Consider the following 15,501-nt stretch of genomic DNA (forward strand, 5'->3'; position numbering starts at 1 on the left):
CTATTTAATATGACAAAGTTGATAAGTTTGTGTTATTATAAAAATGAATAATCCAGAGGCGTATCAAGAAAATTTTCAGAGGGGTGCTGAACTGGGGAGGGTGTCGAAATTTTGTTGAAATGGCACCTTGAAATGACGCAAATTCATGCTATCTAATCAGCATTTTGCATGATAAAAGTGCATGTAAAACAAACAAGAACTTTAGTTCAGACATCAAGTGTGACAGACAAACAGATACACAGGGGTAAATCAAATGTCTCTCCCACCACTAAAGTGGTGGGGGACATAATCTTTATCCAGAAATTTTTAACAGTGTTAGTTGGATGGACCTCCTAATTAACCATGTTGGATATCCTACTAAGTCACCCTATTGTATGGGTGGATATTTATCAAACTTGGTTGTAATCATATTATGTATATCTTGTTGAATCTTGTGGTTCAAAAACTGTCAAATAAGGCAAAGTCATTGATAAACCTTTTTTTACAAATTATAAAAATAACATTTTAACAACACTCTTTATTTCAAGTTCTATCTATGCGGATGGTCGAATGATGATAGAGCGGTAGACTTTTGCTCCATGGCTCCAGGGGTCAGTGGTTCGAGCCCCATTGAGGTTTAATCTTTTTAAAGTCTTTAATTGTATTCTTGTTTTTTTACTGGATATTTTTAGACCCAATGTTAACATTTATCAATATAAAGCATTTAATGACAAACTTCAATACATGCCAAAATCTGCGAAAAGGCCCCTTTAAATTCATCAAAGAAACTTACCGAAAAATTAATGAGCCATTTGTAAACATTTACCTATAGCTAATCAAATAGCGCAGCTTATCACTTACAGTCAGTGAAGCGTGCAGTTTAGCTGGCGAAGGTTAGATCGTCTGTACACGTGCATGGGGGCTGATCACACAAATTGACAGCAATCGGGACTCCTCGGACAATTCCGCCATAACGGCGATCGTCTCTCGGGTGTATTTGGTGGAAGGATATGTCTAACGCCTCTAGGCGGAAGATATTACACCGAAAATATAGTTCGGGTTACACACCAATAAATTTGCACTAAATCAACCGGTAATACAGATATATAAGGACCAATATCTTTAAGGAGTAATATAATAGAATATTCATTAATGTTAATGTTTAAAATTAGATATTATTGCATGCAAAATTTTCAAATTTTAATAAAATGTTAAGAAAGCCAATTAGTTGTTTATTGAAGTGAAAACAACAACATTATTCAAACTTAAAAGAATCAGTATTTCTTAAATTATATTCATTGCAAAATTGCTGATGTTCGGCTGCCGGCAACAATCTTTGAGATTTAATCAATATGTTTATGTTCTATACCATAAACAATCGTACAACACTGTACAATGGTACAGAGAAAACTCTTCCGTGTAATATAAGAAATAGTAAACTCCACGTTGGTCCCAATGGCATTATAGTGACCAGCCAGGCAGTCACAAACTGTATATGGACCATAGCCATAAGGCCCTCAGTGGGGCTATTATCAGTATTGAGACACCTGAAAGGTTTCATGGAATGGAATGAGTGGGGCTTGATTGAATTTCAAAAACGATTCTTTCTGTACATTTGATGATGGCAACCATACAGTACTTCTGGCAGATATTGTTTATATTTTATCCTAGGCATTTATCCAGATGTTGTTATCCCGACCAGGCAACTATCTTTTCAAAGCCTTAAACAATCAAGTGCCATTAAAATTAGGGACAGTGTAACAATGTTCAGTTTGGTAATATTAATATATTATTAGGCATAACTTTGCCCTTGGAAATGAACTCAATTCAGAATGGCCTCTCAAAAAAAGACATACTGTACTGGAAATGTTAAAACTGAGCAGTGGTGTTGTTAAAATTTATATTATTTATCTTTAAGGAACTTTAAGAAACATATCACAGGCATGCCCATGGTTTTGGGTCTTTACTCTTTAGATGAGAAACAAAAGCACTAAATATGGTCGACAGTGCAGGCAACAATTGTAAAAAGATATTTTCCATCCCTGACTGCCATTACTGACATGAAGTAATTTAACTGTAATATGTCTGGAAACAGTGTCAGTCACACTTTTCTAAATATTGATTTATTCATGCATATGTATATATATGTCATACAAGTACAGATCATACAATACAGTCAATTTAGAACATTTAGCAATTGGAAAACAATTATCACAGGTTTTGGATCACAATGCATTGATATATCACATTTTAAATATCACAGTCAAAGTTAATCATTTACATTCAGTTACAAGTAAATAGTCAGTGTATTTGGAAGAAATCTGAAATAACAAGTAGTTACAAGATGTTGAAATCAAGACATAATATATATACCACAGGATGTCCCATGAAAGGTTTGCAACTTATTTCCAATGGGGCCCTATAGATGGGTGGAAAATGTACAAAAATGGTGGCATTAATACGCATAAAAATATCGTTAATTTAAACTTGAGACTATAGTCTTGAGATCAAATAGTAATTAGCATATATTATTAAAGACTCTTTAATAAAGAGCATTAGTTACACAATGTTTACTACTATCTTGTCATCACATTTAAATGTACGTACAAATACTTTATTGATGACTTATTTGAACAACAGTAATATATATTCCGGTTATATATATATATAACATATTCAGGCCTCAAAAAAAATGCTAGCTACGCCCCTGAAGAATCTTATTCTTCAGTTCACCTTTTTAATAATATTATTAACAATAGATGTAGCAGAAAGATCAGCTTCGAATATTGAACCAAGGTTTTCAACAGATGATTGAGAAACAATAGTGTGATCATTGCATTTTACATTAAAATAATGAAGTTTAGATAATTTCCTTTTGGAACCAAACACTAAACATCCAGTTTTTCCAAGGCAGTTTGTTATCCACTAACCATTTAATACAATTTTCAAGTTCTTTACAAAAAACACTACCGATGATACTAGGATCTTTGTGAAAATAAAGGATGACACTTTCATCAGCTTAAAGAATAAGTTTACATAAATACAATAATCAAAAATCACTAATATCCTATATCAGTGTTAAGGCATTATGAAATGGAAATGGGTGTGAAAAGTAACAAGAACCCTACACATTTACATCACAAAACATCTGATATCTACAATTACTGGATATAATATACATGTTGAAAGTTAATATAAAGAGGGCAATACAAAAGAATGTACAAAAGTAGTAATAAAGACAAAACAACCAATTTACAATGTTAAGATTTATGCAGTTGTTGGCAATAAGAGAACAATTACCATTCTTTACTTTGAATTTTGCAAGTGTAAATCAGAACACAAGAATTTGTTTCCCAGTCACTTTGAGCTATATAAGTGCCCAATGTTTAAACTCAGTGAATTTGTAAAACCAACTTATATGTGCTAACTGTCTGTCCGAAAGCTTAAACATTTCCTATAACCTTTGCGATATTGAAGATAGCAACTTGATATTTGGCATACATGTGTATCTCATGGAGCTGCACATTTTGAGTACTGAAAGGTCAAGGTCATCCTTAAAGGTGAAATATAGGGCTTCAAAGCGGTGCAATAGGGGGGCATTATGTTTCTGACAAACACATCTCTTGTTTTTACATGAAAAACCACAGACATTGTTGGAATTTGCCACATATTAGGCATTGTGTATACATTTTTTAACTCAATTTTCCACACAATGAAACAACTTTTTTAAAAGGCACCAACAAATGTTCTTCCATACCCTTTGCACGATAAACAAAGAATCAGTTTTTAGCTCCACTGGCCAAATTTGTTCAAATTATGCCCCTGGGTCAAATTTGACCCTGCCCCGGGGGTCACAAAATTGAAAATTGCTTATTTAACGCCTATTTTGTGAAAACTTTAAAAATCTTCTCGTCCATAGCCATTGGGCCTAGGTCTATCAAATTTGGTATGTAGAGACATCTAATAGTCCTCTACCAAATTTGTTCAAATTATGCACCTGGGGTCAAATTTGACCCTGCCCCGGGGGTCACAAAATTGAAAATTGCTTCTTTAAGGCTTATTTTGTGAAAACTTTCAAAATCTCCTCGTTGATAACCATTGGGCCTAGGGCTATAAAATATGGTATGTAGAGACATCTAATAGTAGTCTACCAAATTTGTTCAAATTATGCCCCTGGGGTCAAATTTGACACTGCCCCGGGGGTCACAAAATTGAACATATGCTTATATATGGCCTTTTTTTGTGAAAACTTTAAAAACTTCTTGGCCATAACTGTATGGCATATGGCTACCAAATTTAGTATGAAGTGACATGTAATAGTTCTCTTCTTAGTTTGTTAAAATAATGCCCATGGTGTCAAATTTGAAACTGCCCCGGGGATCACAAAATTGAATATATGCTTATAAAGTGCTTATTTTGTGAAAACTTCAAATATATTCTTGTCCATAGCCATTGGACCTAGGGCTACCAAATTTGGTATGTAATGACATCTTATAGTCCTCTACCAAGTTTGTTCAGATTTGAAACTGCCCCGGAGGTCAAAAAATTGAATATATGCTTATAAAGTGCTTATTTTGTGAAAACTTCAAATATATTCTTGTCCATAGCCATTGGACCTAGGGCTATCAAATTTGGTATGTAATGACATCTTATAGTCCTCTACCAAGTTTGTTCAAATTATGCCCCTGGGGTCAAGTTTGACCCTGCCCCGAGGGTCACAAAATTGAACATATGCTTATATAAGGCCTATTTTGTGAAAACTTTAAAAACTTCTTGGCCATAACTGTATGGCATATGGCTACCAAATTTAGTATGAAGTGACATGTAATAGTTCTCTTCTTAATTTGTTAAAATAATGCCCATGGGGTCAAATTTGAAACTGCCCCGGGGGTCACAAAATTGAATATATGCTTATAAAGTGCTTATTTTGTGAAAACTTCAAATATATTCTTGTCCATAGCCATTCGACCTAGGGCTACCAAATTTGGTATGTAATGACATCTTATAGTCCTCTACCAAGTTTGTTCAGATTTGAAACTGCCCAGGGGGTCACAAAATTGTATATATGCTTATAAAGTGCTTATTTTGTGAAAACTTCAAATATATTCTTGTCCATAGCCATTGGACCTAGGGCTACCAAATTTGGTATGTAATGACATCTTATAGTCCTCTACCAAGTTTGTTCAAATTATGCCCCTTGAGTCAAGTTTGACCCTGCGCCGAGGATCACAACATTGAACATATGCTTATATAAGGCCTATTTTGTGAAAACTTAAAAAACTTCTTGTCCATAACTGTATGGCATAGGGCTACCAAATTTTGGTATGTAGTAACATGTAATAGTTCTCTTCTTAGTTTGTGCAAATTATGACCCTGGGGTCAAATTTGAAACTGCCCCGGGAGTCACAAAATTAAATATATGCTTATAAAGGGCTAATTTTTTGTGAAAACTTTAAAACCTTCTTGTCCATAACCATTGGGTCTAGGGCTACCAAATTTGGTATGTAGTGACATCTTATAGTCCTCTACCAAGTTTGTTCAAATTATGCCCCTGGGGTCAAATTTGACCCAGCCCTGGGGGTCACAAAATTGAACATACGCTTATATGGAGCCTTTTTTGTGAAAACTTTAAAAACTTCTTGTCCATAAACATTCGGCCTAGGGCTACCAAATTTTGTAAGTAGTGACATCTTATAGTTCTCTACCAAATGTGTTCAAATTTTATCCCTGGGGTCAAATTTGACCCTGCCCCGGGGGGTAACAAAATTGAACATATGCTTATATAAGGCCTATTTTGTAAAAACTTCAAATATATTCTTTTCCATAACCATCCGGCCTATAGGGCTATCAAATTTGGTATGTAGTGAAATCTAATAGTAACACTGTATTATGTGAATTGGGAATAAGACATCAATTTGGGAATAAATTGTGTTTTATCAAAAGTGCATAATATGCAGTTTTATCTGTTGTATTTATCTAGTTTTACAAATTATGATTAAAACATATACTTGCATATATAATAGCATCATTTAAATTGATTTTTCTTCAAAACTGGATTTTATATTAATTAAAAAAAAAAATCCTCATGAAATGAAACTGTGTCAATGCAGCGAATGGACACATTTTAAAAATACAATTTAAATGATAAAAATTCAATCACTGTCAATGAAAAAGTCATGGAAAATTTCTTATTAAGCTTAAATTATAGATAATATATTACAAAAATATATGTAGATCATGAAATGAAAAGTCTTGTTTGAGAAAATCACCTAAATGATGTCCATTCCCAGTTTGATGTCTTATTCCCAATTCACATAATACAGTGTTTAGTCCTCTACCAAATTTGTTCAAATTTTTTCCCTTGGGTCAAATTTGACCCTGCCCGGGGGTCACAAAACTGAACATACGCTTATATGGGGCCTATTTTGTGAAAACTTTTAAAATCTTTTTGTTCATAACCATTGGGCCTTGGGCTACCAAATTTGGTATGTAGTGGCATCTAATAAACCTCTACCAAATTTGTTCAAATAATGCCTCTGGGGTGAACTTTGACCCTGCCCCTGGGGTCACAAAATTGAATAAACGCTTATGAAGCGCCTATTTTGTGAAATCTTTAAAAATCTTATGATGAAACCATTCGTACTACAGCTTCCAAATTTGGTATGCAGTAACATCTTGTAGTCCTCTACCAAGGTTGTTCAAATTATGACCTTTGGGTCAAATTTGACCCTGACCTGCGGGTCACAAAATTGAACATTATATACGCTTATATCTTGCTTATTTTGTGAAAACTGTTAACATATTCTTATCCTTAACTCTAGGACCAAGGGCTACCACATTTTGTAAGTAGTGAGGTATAGTAGTCCTCTACAAAGTTTGCTCAAATTATGCCCCTGGGGTTAAATTTTAACCAGCCCAGGGGGTCACAAAATTGTTCATGTGCTAAAATAGGGCCTATATTTAAGTATTTGCACATGCTGAGAAATATTTGTTTTAGCCTTTTTTTAGCAGTGGAGCGATACAGGGCCATCGTGGCCCTCTTGTTTATAAGAATATGTCAAAATGGGCAAAAGTCAGGGACAATACTGTCTAAATGCCCTTTTAACAACTCTGTTGACATGCGGCTGTAGTATATTTTCTCTGTAAATTTACAGCGAAACACATAATGTCATCATCATAAATGTATTGCTTAATTACATGTATATAAATATGTTACGAGGTCTTACCCGGTATTTATACAAATTAACCTGGATATATATGAAAAACACCATCTCCTTGTAAAGTGTAAAGAGAGAAGGCATTTGTTCACCAGTAACATTATGTTCATGACAGGTAAATAAAAAGCAGAGAAACATGAAAAATTCAGTTCCCAATTCATAGAGTTTTTTAAAAGTTCAACTTTGCTTAAGTAATAATGCATCAATGTTGATTCTAAAGAAAAAGAGTAATCATTTATGCCTTAACTGTTCTGCTGTCCAGGAGCAAGGACGACATACACAACTTGACAAGCTTTACACCATTTATAGTTTAACTTTTAGTTACTTAACAATCTAAAATAAATGTCCATTCTAAGTTTGCTGTCGTATTCTTCCCTTAAATCATACATGTTTCTTGCATAATTGAATGTTCATGTCCATGGATCACAATGTATATAGAAACAAACATTATTTTGAATTATCTTTCACAGTTATATATTTAATATTAGGTTAATTTTGGGATACACTAAAGCAAATATTAACATTTGTCTCAAAATGGATCATCCTCTGAAGCCCCCGATGGGATTTAAACCCATACCTCTTTCCTCTGGAGAGGAAAGTATTCTATCTTAAAATACAAGGGCATGTAAGAGGAAAACTAGCAATTTCAAAGGGACGTTTTCACAGATTAGACATGTATTGAAGTTTGTTATTAAATACTTTAAATTGATAAGTCACAAAATCTAACTATAACATAAGAACTTCCCAAAAAATTTTTTTCATTATAGACTCTATGCTATTTTGATAAATGCAAACATTGGATCTAAAAAGCTGCAATAAAAAAGACAAGAATAAAATTGAATAAAAATATAGAAGTAACCCTCAAACGGGCTTGAACCATAGCGCATTGACCCCATGGAGTAAAAGTCTACCGTTTAGACCACTCGGCCATCCATACTCATACAATGAGTGATGTGTTTCATACTTTATCATGTTTATGTAAGCAATCCTCGTATCTCACAAAAATTCAAAATACAACGAAAACAGTCGATTTAATTTTAAATTTACTCGATGTCAATACTATAAGTACTCCTATCAGTATGTCAGTAATGGCATCTTTAAATTTTAACAAGTTTTTAAATACGTTGTGGGAATTCACAGATCTACATTAAATTATTACTTAAAGAATGTTATCTTGAAAAAGACGAGCTAAAAGACACATTTTAATTTTTCCTCTTTACGAGAAGGCCGCCATCTTGTTTTCTAAAGTAGTTCCAAATCCAATATGCCGGCCGCCTACGTACATCAGAGAGACGGTGTGGTGTAGCCCACTGTCCGATGCGTTCAGATTGAAATTGACAGCTGTTCATGGCTTAATTAGGGGCATATGACAGGAAATACACAAGTGGATTGAAACTATAAGGGGCTCATTTAAAAACAAAAATCGTATCTTGCCAGCCAGCTGGGGGGGGGGGGGGCTTTAGCCCCCTAGCCCCCCACTTTAATACGCCTCTGGGGTCCCATATAGGTCCCATATTCTTGCGCTATCAGGAAAAAGATGTAAACTTGTATTTATTTGATTAAAAACTAATTTCTTAAAACGTATGCTGGACTAACTTGATCTAAACTGCTAATATTTTACCCAAAAATAGAAAATCAATTCATAAGCAAATAATATGCAGTCCATATAGGTCGCATACGTGTCCCATTTGGGCCGCCCAACAAAGGACAAACTCAGCTACCGGGCTGTTTCTGGGCAAACCCATACGGGTAAACCCATATGGGAGTCATTTGGGACCTATATGGGTTAGCCCATATGGGAATGCCCTTAAGGGTTCCATATGGGAATGCCCTTAAGGGTCCCATATAGGTCCCATATTAATGCGCTATCCGGAAAAAAATGTAAACTTGTATTTATTTGATAAAAAAACTCATTTCTTAAAACATATGCTGGACTTACTTGATCTAAACTGCTAATATTTTACCCAAAAATAGAAAATCAATGCATAAGCAAATAATATGCAGCCCATATAGGTCCCATACATGTCACATTTGGGCCGCCCAACAAAGGACAAACTCAGCTACTGGGCTGTTTCTGGCCAAACCCATATGGAAGTCATTTGGGACCTATATGGGCTTGCCCATGTGGGAATGCCGATAAGGGTCCCATAAAGGTCCCATATTACTGCGCTATCAGGAAAAAGATATACACTTTTATTTATTTGATTAAAAACTAATTTCTTAAAACGTATGTATGACAAACTTGATCTTAACTGCTAATATTTTACCCAAAAATAGAAAATCAATGCGTAAGCAAATAATATGCAGCCCATATGAGTCCCTTACGGGTCCCATTTGGGCCGCCCAAAAAGGACAAAATCAGCTACCGGGCGCACATTTTTCGAAAATTATGTTTCTGATATGGCTTTGTTTTTATATATACTATGATTAATATGAAGTTATTTTCAAGAGATAATTTTAATTTAAATAATCGCGCAGAAAAATGAAGTATTTAAATAATATGCGCATGCTCAGATGTTAATTCCGCCACGCGATAACATTCAAAACAAAAACACCCGAAACGGTAATTTTTTTTAAATTGTGCTATTATACACGTAATTATATATTTCTTTTGAAATCAGATATATATAGCTGATCATGCATTATTTATTTATCTGTTACTTCAATGAATGCTTGTGTGTTTAATAATTTGAATTGCAAATTATTAGATTTCTTTATTCGCTTTGCCTTTGTCATGTATTTTGCGACGTAAGTCGTTACGTTCGTTTGTCACCGTAGATAAATCTCTTATCAACTTGATTCTGCCTAAAATTCAATACATACTTTTTATAGCAGACAGGCGCATATCTGAAACAAGGGCTGTTTGTAAAACATGCATGCCCCCCATATGGGCTCTCCGTTGTAGTGACAGCCATTGTGTGAGTATGTTTTTGTCACTGTGACCTTGACCTTTGACCTAGTGACCTGAAAATCAATAGGGGTCATCTGCCAGTCATGATCAATGTGCCTATGAAGTTCATGATCCTAGTCATAAGCATTCTTGAGTTATCATCCGGAAACCATTTTACTATTTCGGGTCACCGAGACCTTGACCTTTGACCTAGTGACCTGAAAATCAATAGGGGTCATCAGCGAGTCATGATCAATCTACCTATCAAGTTTCGTGATCCTAGGAATAAGCGTTCTTTAGTTATCATCCGGAAACCATTTTACTATTACGGGTCACCGTGAACTTAACCTTTGACCTAGTGACCTCAAAATAAATAGGGGTCATCTGCGAGTCATGATCAATGTACCTATGAAGTTTCATGATCCTAGGCATAAGCGTTCTTGAGTTATCATCCGGAAACCATTTTACTATTTCGGGTCACCATGACCTTGACCTTTGACCTAGTGACCTCAAAATCAATAGGGGTCATCTTCGAGTCATGATCAATGTACCTATGAAGTTTCATGATTGTAGCCATTAGCGTTCTTGAGTTATCATCCGGAAACCATTTTACTATTTCAGGTCACCGTGACCTTGACCTTTGATATAGTGACCTGAAAATCAATAGGGGTCAACTGCGAGTCATGATCAATCTACCTATCAAGTTTCATGATCCTAGGCATAAGCGTTCTTGAGTTATCATCCGGAAACCATTTTACTATTTTGGGTCACCGTGACCTTGACCTTTGACCTAGTGACCTCAAAATCGATAGGGGTCATCTGCAAGTCATGATCAATGTACCTATGAAGTTTCATGATCCTAGGCATAAGCGTTCTTGAGTTATCATCCGGAAACCATTTTACTATTTCGGGTCACTGTGACCTTGACCTTTGATCTAGTGACCTGAAAATCAATAGGGGTCATCTGCAAGTCATGATCAATCTACCTATCAAGTTTCATGATCCTAGGCCAAAGCGTTCTTGAGTTAACATCCGGAAACCATTTTACTATTTCGGGTCACTGTGACCTTGACCTTTGACCTAGTGACCTGAAAATCAATAGGGGTCATCTGCGAGTCATGATCAATCTACCTATAAAGTTTCATGATCCTAAGCCTAAGCGTTCCTGAGTTATCATCCGGAAACCATTTTTTTATTTCGGGTCACCGTGACCTTGACCTTTGACCTAGTGACCTGAAAATCAATAGGGGTCATCTGTGAGTCATGATCAATGTACCTATGAAGTTTCATGATCCTAGGCCCAAGCGTTCTTGAGTTATCATCCGGAAACCACCAAGTGGATGGACCGACCGACAGACCGACCGACAGACCGACATGTGCAAAGCAATATACCCCCTCTTCTTTGAAGGGGGGCATAAAAATGGAACACTAAATTAGTTAGTTCTGGCTACCATAACTTTAAATGTCGCTTTTTATGATTTTTGACTGGCGCGACTTTATATAAACTGTACGCTGAAGTTTCTTTAGCTATAAATTAGTAATCATGCTAATGTCTTTAATGCATGAGAATCTTACTTATCTCGATCTATCTATATATACTGCCAAGCGCCCTTTAGAGCATAGGCACAGGGACATTGAGTCATACATTGATAAAATTAATTTAAACGTATTACATCAAAGACGTATAATATAATGTATTTTATAGGTGTTTGATTACATGCACTCATGATTATTTAAACACATATTTGCAGAATATTAAAAAAGTCTGTTTGTTAAGAAATAATTAAATTCGTAATGTTTATTGTATAAATTTATTTCAGAAAATAAAATATTCACCACCGCCTTGTTTGCCAACAACGTCTTTACAAGGAATGTCCAGCAGTGAAGGACAGAGGCCGGTCACTCCCATTATAAAAGACATTAAGTCCAGCTGAAGAGACATTCCAAAGACAGTTCATATGACAAAGTAACTAATTTTTGTGCTTGAAACTTTAAACTTAAAATAATTTCAGTTTTTGGAATTACTGCTTATTAAATGCCTGATAGTTAATTACATAAATAATTGATGTAAACAGATAATCCAACTTTAAAAATATTAAATACACAGTCATGTATTAATCTATTCTAATACATACTTCTACTATTAAAAGAAACAAATTGACGTTGACGGGCTCATATATGTTTCTGCTGGGCCGATATAATTGATTGCACTGTACATGTATGTTCAAGGTATACTGACTGTTAAACATGATAAAACCAAGTCTTATAAATTGTCTGAAAAAAATGAATACTTACCTCCCAGTCCATTTTATGTAAGATTCCAATTCCTAAACTATATGTTGAAATTTTGAGTGCTTGCCTGCAATCATGTTATGATTACAGATGAATCATTCGTTTTGTAATATCTAGTATGCTAAGAATTTTTTTCATACACACATCTTGTTTGTCAAACAATTGCGTCCCTTTAATAACATATTTTGCTGCAGTTAAAATGGTGTGCTCAAAACGGGCTAAGAGAAAGGGTCATTTGAAATTGAACGTTAGACTGTAATATACCACTGTTTTTTGTATTCAAAGAATTGTGCTGTGTTTTTTATGAACGATAATACACGGCATAGCGGTGCAAGACGTCTATAATCCGGGGGTTTCGGGGAGGTATAAAACCCGGAACTATCCGGAAATCTTTATGGTAAAACCCGGATCCGATATAAATGGTTATAACTTCATTATTATTCGTCCGATATTAATTATAATGGTACCGTTGTAAAGAAGATCCTCTACAGATTCTAACCATATCAAAATATTTTATGGCAGGGTCGTAGTCGGCCTGTAAATCGCGGACAAAGTCGGCCTGTTTTAACGTTTTTTTTTACACACGCAAATGCCGAAAAGAAAACCCGGATCCGATATAAATGGTTATAACTTCATTATTATTCGTCCGATATTAATTATAATGGTACCGTTGTAAAGAAGATCCTCTACAGATTCTAACCATATCAAAATATTTTATGGCAGGGTCGTAGTCGGCCTGTAAATCGCGGACAAAGTCGGCCTGTTTTAACGTTTTTTTTACACACGCAAATGCCGAAAAGAAAACCCGGAACCGATATAAATGGTTATAACTTCATTATTATTCGTCCGATATTAATTATAATGGTACCGTTGTAAAGAAGATCCTCTACAAATTCTAACCATATCAAAATATTTTATGGCAGGGTCGTAGTCGGCCTGTAAATCGCGGACAAAGTCGGCCTGTTTTAACGTTTTTTTTTACACACGCAAATGCCGAGAAGAAAACCCGGAACCGATATAAATGGTTATGACTTCATTATTATTCGTCCGATATTAATTATAATGGTACCGTTGTAAAGAAGATCCTCTACAGATTCTAACCATATCAAAATATTGTATGGCAGGGTCGTAGTCGGCCTGTAAATCGCGGACAAAGTCGGCCTGTTTTAACGGTTTTTTTTACACACGCAAATGCCGAGAAGAAAACCCGGAACCGATATAAATGGTTATAACTTCATTATTATTCGTCCGATATTAAATATTTTATGGCAGGGTCGTAGTCGGCCTGTAAATCGCGGACAAAGTCGGCCTGTTTTAACGGTTTTTTTACACACGCAAATGCCGTAAAGAAAACCAGGAACCGATATAAATGGTTATAAATGCATTATTATTCGTCCGATATTAATTATAATGGTACCGTTGTAAAGAAGATCCTCTACAGATTCTAACCATATCAAAATATTTTATGGCAGGGTCGTAGTCGGCCTGTAAATCGCGGACAAAGTCGGCCTGTTTTAACGGTTTTTTTACACACGCAAATGCCGTAAAGAAAACCCGGAACCGATATAAATGGTTATAAATGCATTATTATTCGTCCGATATTAATTATAATGGTACCGTTGTAAAAAAGATCCTCTACAGATTCTAACCATATCAAAATATTTTATGGCAGGGTCGTAGTCGGCCTGTAAATCGCGGACAAAGTATATTGAAGATATAATCATAGGGTCATTATTTCAGTTTAATGGCATGCGATGTTTAAATTTCCGAATAAATGAAGTGTAAAAAAAATGAAATTATTGAATACTAACTATTTACTACATTTAATCTTTAAAAAATCACAATTTGGAAAACTCACGTGTTTTCGCAAATATTGCAAGTTCGCGACTCATTTTCACAATTCTGAAGAATTCGCGACTTCAGAAATTTCACAAATTAGGCATGTTTCTTCAATGGCCATTATATACTTTCTTTAGCGCGTTACATGACTTAACGAGTGTTGGTTTCTATTCAAATCTGCTAAATACTGCGCTCTTAATTAGAATCGCATAAACGGTTTTGGTGGCATTGTTGATGACGTAAATTACTTAGATTATAAGACTTATACTACTAAATGCTGATTGAGCAAATACGACGTAAACAGATCATAATTTCAACAAAGTCATAATCTTGATGCAATTTATGTTTTTATGAACGTGTTTACACGAGCATTAATTTGTACCCGCGCTTTCGGTAAATCTAGTAACCGTTTATAGATATATAAATATATTTACGTAAAACAATGACACTGCGATAAGATGCACTAACGCGCATAATATAAAATGGTTTAAGAAATCAAGTATATTATGACCAGGTCGGAAATTAACTCATTAGCAATGGTTACCCACGCTTGATTTATAACTAACAGACCCTAAAAACAACGACAATATTTACATAGCTTACAATTAAAGACTATATCAGTTATAAATTATGTCAACCCTCCTGAACATCAACATACAACGGACAGTGAACGAGTACATGTATTTCATCCTCGATCTTATCTGTACAATGAAAACAAGTTCTGTTACATAGCTCATTATTTTCATTCCGGTCGGTCTCTAGCCTGACTACTGAACATACTAATATTCGCGAATAAACCTGAGTTCACAGAAATGAATGCTATTTACATTATTATTTCATGTTTCAAAATCAGTGTGCACTTAATCAACTAGATCTAATAATTAGCACTTACTCATTCGTACAATAACAAAAAATCTGTATAAATTAAGACTCGTTTCATGAAGACTGAAATCAAAATCATGATGAGAGCTCGAATATACGAATTTGAGTTTGTTAGTGAATTTTACTTTAAACGAGAACATTGCACTATGAATGCATACTAATTCGTTGATTTTGGACCAATTCGTACAAGTTTTTACCCGCAGCCTTGGAGCGTTCAAGTCTCTCTCTCTCTCTCTCTGGTGTTAAATGCAATATACGTTTACAATCTCATATTTTTGTGCAGTTATTTCAGCTTGTGGTCTTGTTTACATAAGACGTTTAAAACGATTTTACTACTAGCGAAAGGCAAGTCAGTCTTTCGTTGATTTTTTTGTTCTAAAAAGTGCTTTCTGCAATGCGTGC

At 34.9% G+C, this 15,501-nt stretch overlaps 1 long non-coding RNA gene across 1 annotated transcript in view; it reads left to right on the plus strand.

The window, feature by feature from the left end:
• LOC127840776 (uncharacterized) overlaps window positions 1-15,501 on the plus strand; it is a 28,978-nt gene that overhangs the window by 3,849 nt on the left and 9,628 nt on the right. Inside the window, exon 2 of the long non-coding RNA XR_008030541.1 lies at window positions 11,907-12,052. This is a non-coding gene — a long non-coding RNA (uncharacterized LOC127840776). The remainder of the gene's footprint in view (window positions 1-11,906; window positions 12,053-15,501) is intronic.

The sequence above is a fragment of the Dreissena polymorpha genome, chromosome 1 (genome assembly GCF_020536995.1).
Source record: "Dreissena polymorpha isolate Duluth1 chromosome 1, UMN_Dpol_1.0, whole genome shotgun sequence".
In the NCBI taxonomy this organism is placed as follows: Eukaryota; Metazoa; Mollusca; class Bivalvia; order Myida; family Dreissenidae; genus Dreissena; species Dreissena polymorpha.